Source organism: Bombina bombina, chromosome 1, assembly GCF_027579735.1.
Source record: "Bombina bombina isolate aBomBom1 chromosome 1, aBomBom1.pri, whole genome shotgun sequence".
Classification (NCBI taxonomy): Eukaryota; Metazoa; Chordata; class Amphibia; order Anura; family Bombinatoridae; genus Bombina; species Bombina bombina.
Genome location: NC_069499.1, coordinates 453,050,304 through 453,060,384, shown reverse-complemented (window position 1 = coordinate 453,060,384; position 10,081 = coordinate 453,050,304).

Here is a 10,081-nt window from a genome sequence, read left to right as displayed (position 1 = left end):
AAACCTTATTTAAACGTTTAGATTTAGTATCAAGAGGACCAGAATCCTCTATTTCTAATGCAATTAATACTTCTTTAAGTAAAGAATGAATAAATTCCATCTTGAACAAATACAAAGATTTATCAACATCAACCTCTGAGACAGAAACCTCTGAACCAGAAGAACCATTATCAGTATCAGAATGATGATGTTCATTTAAAAATTCATCTGAAAAAAGAGAAGTTTTAAAAGACTTTTATGTATACTAGAAGGAGAAATAACAGACATAGCCTTCTTAATGGATTTAAAAAATAAAATCTCTTATGTTATCAGGAACACTCTGAAAATTAGATGTTGACGGAACAGCAACAGGTAATTTAACAGTACTAAAGGAAATTTTATCTGCATTAATAAGTTTGTCATGACATGCAATACAAACAACAGCTGGAGAAACAGATACCAAAAGTTTATAGCAGATACACTTAGCTTGGTAGCTCCAGCACTGGGCAGCGATTTTCCTGAAGTATCTTCTGACTCAGTTGCAACGTGGAACATCTTGCAATATGTAAAAGAAAAAACAACATATAAAGCAAAATTGATCAAATTCCTTAAATGACAGTTTCAGGAATGGGAAAAAAATGCCAGTGAACAAGCTTCTAGCAACCAGAAGCAATAAATAATGAGACTTAAATAATGTGGAGACAAAAATGACGCCCATATTTTTTAGCGCCAAAAAAGACGCCCACATTATTTGGCGCCTAAATGCTTTTGGCGCCAAAAATGACGCCACATCCGGAACGCCGACACTTTTGACGCAAAAAAAACGTCAAAAAATGACGCAACTTCCGGCGACACGTATGACGCCGGAAACAGAAAAAAAAATTTGCGCCAAAAAAGTCCGCGCCAAGAATGACGCAATAAAATGAAGCATTTTCTGCCCCCGCGAGCCTAACAGCCCACAGGAAAAAAGTCAAATTTTTTAAGGTAAGAAAAAAATGATTGAAACAAATGCATTTATCCCAAGTATGAAACTGACTGTCTGAAAATAAGGAATGTTGAACATCCTGAGTCAAGGCAAATAAATGTTTGAATACATATATTTAGAACTTTATAAAAAAGTGCCTAACCATAGCTTAGAGTGTCACAGAAAATAAGCTTACTTACTTACCCCAGGACACTCATCTACATGTTGTAGAAAGCCAAACCAGTACTGAAACGAAAATCAGCAGAGGTAATGGTATATATAAGAGTATATCGTCGATCTGAAAAGGGAGGTAAGAGATGAATCTATACGACCGATAACAGAGAACCTATGAAATAGACCCCGTAGAAGGAGATCATTGCATTAAAATAGGCAATACTCTCCTCACATCCCTCTGACATTCACTGCACGCTGAGAGGAAAACCGGGCTCCAACCTGCTGCGGAGCGCATTTCAACGTAGAATCTAGCACAAACTTACTTCACCACCTCCATAGGAGGCAAAGTTTGTAAAACTGAATTGTGGGTGTGGTGAGGGGTGTATTTATAGGCATTTTAAGGTTTGGGAAACTTTGCCCCTCCTGGTAGGAATGTATATCCCATACGTCACTAGCTCATGGACTCTTGCTAATTACATGAAAGAAAAACACTGTGTATCATTAAGTATTAAATATTTACCTTATAAAATTGCGATCATAGTGTTCATTTACATCAGGGTTCTTCAAGCATTTCTCCCATGACTCAGATGCATGGACTTCGGCATCTTCCATATGCAAGATATACATCCATATAGAGACCAGATGATGCATGCCCTCCTGCACCTTTCTTATATTGGGTATATACTCTTGTCAGCCTACAAGCTAGAGCCCCCATTCTGTTTTTCTTTTCTACCCATAGATAATCACACATTGTAACTTGAAAGTGGATAGAAATGAGAAGAAAGGCCACTTAAATGAAAGATAGCAGTGACAGTGAAGAGAGGATCTGGTTGTTGTTTCTGCAACACTAGAACAACTGCTTGTGCAATGTTAAAGGCTGACAGCGTATGCTGTCGGCATCCAGCGATGTCTGGCGGACATGATACACTACAGCGTATCATGTCCGCCAGACTTTGATAAATTGGCCTCAGAGCATGAAATATAGGTGAAGTGTTGGCACATATTTTATGAAAAACAGAATTTATGTTTACCTGATAAATTTCTTTCTCCAACGGTGTGTCCGGTCCACGGCGTCATCCTTACTTGTGGGATATTCTCTTCCCCAACAGGAAATGGCAAAGAGCCCAGCAAAGCTGGTCACATGATCCCTCCTAGGCTCCGCCTACCCCAGTCATTCGACCGACGTTAAGGAGGAATAATAGCATAGGAGAAACCATATGGTACCGTGGTGACTGTAGTTAAAGAAAATAAATTATCAGACCTGATTAAAAAACCAGGGCGGGCCGTGGACCGGACACACCGTTGGAGAAAGAAATTTATCAGGTAAACATAAATTCTGTTTTCTCCAACATAGGTGTGTCCGGTCCACGGCGTCATCCTTACTTGTGGGAACCAATACCAAAGCTTTAGGACACGGATGAAGGGAGGGAGCAAATCAGGTCACCTAAATGGAAGGCACCACGGCTTGCAAAACCTTTCTCCCAAAAATAGCCTCAGAAGAAGCAAAAGTATCAAACTTGTAAAATTTGGTAAAAGTGTGCAGTGAAGACCAAGTCGCTGCCCTACATATCTGATCAACAGAAGCCTCGTTCTTGAAGGCCCATGTGGAAGCCACAGCCCTAGTGGAATGAGCCGTGATTCTTTCGGGAGGCTGCCGTCCGGCAGTCTCGTAAGCCAATCTGATGATGCTTTTAATCCAAAAAGAGAGAGAGGTAGAAGTTGCTTTTTGACCTCTCCTTTTACCTGAATAAACAACAAACAGGGAAGATGTTTGTCTAAAATCCTTTGTAGCATCTAAATAGAATTTTAGAGCGCGAACAACATCCAAATTGTGCAACAAGCGTTCCTTCTTTGAAACTGGTTTCGGACACAGAGAAGGTACGATAATCTCCTGGTTAATGTTTTTGTTAGAAACAACTTTTGGAAGAAAACCAAGTTTAGTACGTAAAACCACCTTATCTGCATGGAACACCAGATAAGGAGGAGAACACTGCAGAGCAGATAATTCTGAAACTCTTCTAGCAGAAGAAATTGCAACTAAAAACAAAACTTTCCAAGATAATAACTTAATATCAACGGAATGTAAGGGTTCAAACGGAACCCCCTGAAGAACTGAAAGAACTAGATTGAGACTCCAAGGAGGAGTCAAAGGTTTGTAAACAGGCTTGATTCTAACCAGAGCCTGAACAAAGGCTTGAACATCTGGCACAGCTGCCAGTTTTTTGTGAAGTAACACCGACAAGGCAGAAATCTGTCCCTTCAGGGAACTTGCCGATAATCCTTTTTCCAATCCTTCTTGAAGGAAGGATAGAATCCTAGGAATCTTAACCTTGTCCCAAGGGAATCCTTTAGATTCACACCAACAGATATATTTTTTCCAAATTTTGTGGTAAATCTTTCTAGTTACAGGCTTTCTGGCCTGAACAAGAGTATCGATAACAGAATCTGAGAAACCTCGCTTCGATAAAATCAAGCGTTCAATCTCCAAGCAGTCAGCTGGAGTGAAACCAGATTCGGATGTTCGAACGGACCCTGAACAAGAAGGTCTCGTCTCAAAGGTAGCTTCCAAGGTGGAGCCGATGACATATTCACCAGATCTGCATACCAAGTCCTGCGTGGCCACGCAGGAGCTATCAAGATCACCGACGCCCTCTCCTGATTGATCCTGGCTACCAGCCTGGGGATGAGAGGAAACGGCGGGAACACATAAGCTAGTTTGAAGGTCCAAGGTGCTACTAGTGCATCCACTAGAGCCGCCTTGGGATCCCTGGATCTGGACCCGTAGCAAGGAACTTTGAAGTTCTGACGAGAGGCCATCAGATCCATGTCTGGAATGCCCCAAAGTTGAGTGACTTGGGCAAAGATTTCCGGATGGAGTTCCCACTCCCCCGGATGCAATGTCTGACGACTCAGAAAATCCGCTTCCCAATTTTCCACTCCCGGGATGTGGATAGCAGACAGGTGGCAGGAGTGAGACTCCGCCCATAGAATAATCTTGGTCACTTCTTCCATCGCTAGGGAACTCCTTGTTCCCCCCTGATGGTTGATGTACGCAACAGTCGTCATGTTGTCTGATTGAAACCGTATGAACTTGGTCCTCGCTAGCTGAGGCCAAGCCTTGAGAGCATTGAATATCGCTCTCAGTTCCAGAATATTTATCGGTAGAAGAGATTCTTCCCGAGACCAAAGACCCTGAGCTTTCAGGGATCCCCAGACCGCGCCCCAGCCCATCAGACTGGCGTCGGTCGTGACAATGACCCACTCTGGTCTGTGGAATGTCATCCCTCGTGACAGGTTGTCCAGGGACAGCCACCAACGGAGTGAGTCTCTGGTCCTCTGATTTACTTGTATCTTTGGAGACAAGTCTGTATAGTCCCCATTCCACTGACTGAGCATGCACAGTTGTAATGGTCTTAGATGAATGCGCGCAAAAGGAACTATGTCCATTGTCGCTACCATCAACCCGATCACTTCCATGCACTGAGCTACGGAAGGAAGAGGAACGGAATGAAGTATTCGACAAGAGTCCAGAAGCTTTGTCTTTCTGGCCTCTGTTAGAAAAATCCTCATTTCTGAGGAGTCTATAATTGTTCCCAAGAAGGGAACCCTTGTTGACGGGGATAGAGAACTCTTTTCCACGTTCACTTTCCAGCCGTGCGATCTGAGAAAGGCCAGGACGATGTCCGTGTGAGCCTTTGCTCGAGGGAGGGACGACGCTTGAATCAGAATGTCGTCCAGGTAAGGTACAACTGCAATGCCCCTTGGTCTTAGCACAGCTAGAAGGGACCCTAGTACCTTTGTGAAAATCCTTGGAGCAGTGGCTAATCCGAAAGGAAGCGCCACGAACTGGTAATGTTTGTCCAGGAATGCAAACCTTAGGAACCGATGATGTTCCTTGTGGATAGGAATATGTAGATACGCATCCTTTAAATCCACCGTGGTCATGAATTGACCTTCCTGGATGGAAGGAAGGATAGTTCGAATGGTTTCCATCTTGAAAGATGGGACCTTGAGAAATTTGTTTAAGATCTAGGATTGGTCTGAACGTTCCCTCTTTTTTGGGAACTATGAACAGATTGGAGTAGAACCCCATCCCTTGTTCTCTCAATGGAACAGGATGAATCACTCCCATTTTTAACAGGTCTTCTACACAATGTAAGAACGCCTGTCTTTTTATGTGGTTAAACACTAAAAAACTCTAAGCCATCTCCGTGGAGATGTTGCCTGTACAACGGCAAAGAGAATGACTGGGGTAGGCGGAGCCTAGGAGGGATCATGTGACCAGCTTTGCTGGGCTCTTTGCCATTTCCTGTTGGGGAAGAGAATATCCCACAAGTAAGGATGACGCCGTGGACCGGACACACCTATGTTGGAGAAACTTCTGTAATGAAAGTGAATACTCAGATATGTGAGTAATATAGAGGATGTGCTTGTACAAACTAGAGTGTATTATTTAATACTCAATTTAAAAAGAAGTAGAAATTAGACTAAAATCCACGCATATACTTTGCAGTATTGCAACTTTTTCAAATCCATGTTAGGAATTACTGCAAGCTTTAAAAACACAACATTCTTTCAGTTTATCAACTAATAATGAGAAATGACATTTTGTAAATGTGACTTAACAAATATGTAATACAGAATAACAATCTAGTATTTACATGACCAAATACAAAGGACCTAAAGGTAAATTTGAAACACATTGTAGCTTACTCCAAATTAATCTTTTTCTCAACATGTTTTAATTTGCAAAAATGCTTCAGAGAAAAAACTATTATAAGTTTTTTTAAAACACTTTGTAGTGGTGACCCATTGAGCATACACAAGCATGCTGTTTGCACGTGCATCTGGCGAATATGCACGCCCACAGTCCTGGTTTTTAGATATATGCAAATGATTTGTGGGCAAGCATGAGAAGCATTTTTGCAAATGCAAGAATATCTCAAAAAACATAAATTATGCTTACCAGATAATTTCCATTCCTTCTGTATGGGAAGAGTCCACAGCTGCATTCCTTAATTGTGGGAAATACTGAACCTGGCCACCAGGAGGAGGCAAAGACACCCCAGCCAAAGGCTTAAATACCTCCCCCACTTCCTCATAACCCCAGTCATTCTGCTGAGGGAACAAGGAACAGTAGGAGAAATATCAGGGCGAAAAAGGTGACAGAAGAATACATTTAAATTTAGGGCCGCCCATCGGAGAGCACGGGTGGGAGCTGTGGACTCTTCCAATACAGAAGGAAAGGAAATTATCTGGTAAGCATAATTTATGTTTTCCTTCTTAATATGGGAAGAGTCCACAGCTGCATTCCTTACTTGTGGGAAACATATACCCAAGCTCTAGAGTACACGGAATGCTAACGGGAGTAAAAAAGAGAGGTGGACCCTAATCTGAGGGCACACAGCCTGCAAAAGCTTTCTCCCTAAGGCTGCTTTAACAGAAGCAAAAACATCAAACTTGTAAAAAGTATGTAAGGAGGACCAGGTAACCACTGCTCTCGTAGAATGAGCCGTAATCCTCAGAGGAGGCTTATGTCCCGCTGTCTCCTCAGCCAAAAATATAAGGAAGTCGAAGAGGCCCTCTGACCCCTACGCTTCCCGGAAAAGAGAACAAACAGAGAAAGAAGTTTGTCTAAATTCCTTTGTGGCCTGAAGATAGAACTTCAAGGCACAAACCACATCCAGAATTACGTTAAATGTTCCTGCGACAAAGAAGGATTAGGACCTAAGAAAGGAACCACAAGCTCTTGATTGATGTTGCGAATTGACACAACCTTAGGAAGAAAACATAACTGGTTTGTAGAACAGCCTTATCAGCATGGAAAGCCAGATAAAGAGGGACGCATTGCAAGGCAGCAATTACAGATACTCTGCGTGCAGAAGCAATAGTCAGTAGAAAAGGAACCTTCCAAGACAACAAATTAATGTCTACTTCATGCATAGGCTCCAACGGAGCCTGTTGCAAAACTTTAAGAACAAGATTTAAACTCCAAGGAGGAGCATTAGATCTAAACACAGGTCTGATCCTAGCAGAGCCTTAACAATTGACTGAACATCTGGAAGCTCAGTGAACCTCTTGTGCAGTAACACAGACAGGGACGAAATCTGTCCCTTCAGGGACTTGCAGAAAAGCCCTTCTCCAGTTCATCCTGGAGAACAGAATAAGTAGGTCCTCCACACCTTATGATAGATGTGATGAGCAACCACCTTACGAGCTTGAATGAGAGTAAAAAAAACTCTCAGAAACCCTCTCTTGGCTAGGACTAAGCGTTCAATCTACACGCAGTAAGCCTCAGAGAATCTAGACATTGATGAACAAAGAGATCTTGGTCAGCAGATCCCTGCGACAAGGTAACTTCCACGGAGGAGATGATGACATCCCCACTAGATTCGCGAACCATATCCTTCGCGACCAAGACAGAGCAATCAGTATCACTGACGCCTGCTTGATTCGAGCCACTACACTAGGAAGTAGTGGTAACGGCCGGAAAAGATAAATTAGATTGAATCTCCAAGGCACTGCTAATGCATCTGTTAGCTCCGCCTGAGGATCCCTGTACTTTGACCCAAATCTGGGTAGGTTGGTATTGAGACGTCATAAGATCTTCCTCTTGCAGATCTCCGCAAACACTCGGAATGGAGAGACCATTCCCCCGGATGAAAGGATTGTCTGCTGAGGACATACGCTTCTCAGTTGTCCACACCCGGAATGTGGATCGCTGACAGTGAACAAACGTGGGTCTCCACCCACTCCAGAATCCAAGAAACTTCCCTCATAGCTAGGGAGCTTCTCGTTCCCCCCTGATGGTTGATGTAAGTCACCGAGGTTATATTGTCTGGAATCTGTTAAACTGGGACAAACCCAGCAGAGGCCAAGCCTTCAGAGCATTGTATGTCGCCTAAAGATCCAAAATGAGATCGGGAGGGAGCTTTCCTCCTGAGCCCATAGGCCCTGTGCCTTCCTGGCACCCCAAACAGCTCCCCAGCCTGACAGACTCACAACCGTAGTCACAATCACCCAGGATGGACTTAAGACGGACGTCCCTCGGGACAAGAGATCCGGACAAGACCACCAAGAGAGCGATTCTCTCGAGAGAAATCTGTTGAGACAGATCCGAATGATCGCCGTTCCACTGCTTTAGCATACGCAGTTGCAACAGTCTGAGGTGAAACCTGGCAAAGGAAATGATGTCCATGCTGGACACCATGAGACCAATCACCTCCATACACCGAGCCACAGATGGCCTTAAGGAGGTCTGGAGGGCAAAACATGTTGAAGCTAGTGTCAGGGTGCCAGGAATCAGACTGAGACGAGAAGTGCAAAAATAATCACACCTTTATTAATAACAAAAAAATAATTAAAAGTCCACAAGTCAAATAACAAGCCAGGAGTCAAAGCCAGAGCTGGTAGTCAGACGAGCCGAGTCAGGAGCCAAAGCGAATAGTCAGACGAGTCGAGTCAGGAACCAAAGCGAGTAGTCAGACGAGCCGGAATCAGGAACAAGGCGAACAGCAGAGTCGGGAACAAGCCAGGGATCAGGAACCAGGAGGGACGTCAGACAGCCAGGTAATACACAGGAAATGGAACTCACAAACAGGTCTGAGACAACACAAGGGCAAAGCATACTGAACAGAGGCCCTTTAAATAATAAGTGATGACATCACAATTCTTAGACTGCAACCTGTCTCACACGGATGATGTACACCAGTCTGACCATAAGAGGGCGTGCAGGAAATGAGCAGCCTCACACACTCTGCACCAGACTCAGCAAGAGAAGTAAAATGGCTGCCAGCAGCACATGGCAAACAAAGCAGGGAAAAAACCCTGACAGCTAGCTTTCGATGTCTCTGGTTTGTTAGAAATATTCTCATGTCTATGGAGTCTATTATAGTACCCGTGAATTCTACCCTGGTACTTAATACAAGAGAACTCTCTCTAGATTTATCTTCCATCCATGAGATTGAAGACAGAGGAGAGATTCTGAATGGTCCACTCTTCAAAAAAATTCTTGGAGCCGTAGCTAGACCAAACAGAAGTGCAATAAACTGGAAGTGCTGGTCCAGGAACGCAAACCTTAGGAACTGGAAGTGGTCCTTGAGGATTGGTACGTGAAGGGAGCATCCTTCAGATCTATCGTGGTCATGAACTGCCCTTCTCGAACAAGGGGAAGAATGGACCCTATTGTCTCCATCTTGAACAAGGGGACATTTAAAAACTTGTTTAAGCACTTTAGGTCCAGAATCGGACGGAAAGTTCCCTCCTTCTTTGGGACCACAAAAAGGTTTGTATAGTATCCCAAACCTCTCACAGCGATAGACACTGGGACAAAAACTCCTAAGAGGACAGATCCCGTACGCACCCCAGAAAGGCTTACCTCCTTTCTGGTCAGGAAGACAGGAGAGGAGGAATCTGCCCTTAGGTTTCAAGTCTCAGCCACCCATCTTGTAACCCTGAGCTATGACCTCCAGGACCCATGGATCCTGCACGTCCCTGAACCAAGCGACTGAAAAGAGTGACAGTCTGCCCCCTACACGATCCAGAAGGGGACCGGGGACCGCCTATTCATGCCGACTTAGACTTGCAGGCTTCTTGCTCTGCTTGGATTTATTCCAGGACTGAGCCGGCTTCCAAGAGCTCTTGGTTTGCTCTGGCCTAGCGGAGGACTGCTGACATGGGCTTTATCAGAACGAAAAGACCGAAAATTGTCCCTTAGACTAGTCCATATTTTCTTGCGGTAGGAGGCCACCCTTGCCCCCTGTGACCGTTGAGATAACTGATTCCAGGCCTGGACCAAACAAAATCATTCCCTTAAAGGGGAGGGAAAGAAGTCTAGACTTAGAAGTCATAACCGCAGACCATGACTTCAGCCAGAGCCCGACGGGCCTGAACAGAAAAAGCTGAAGCCTTAGCATTCAGGCGAATAATCTGCCTAATAGCATCACAGATAAAGGAATTAGCAAC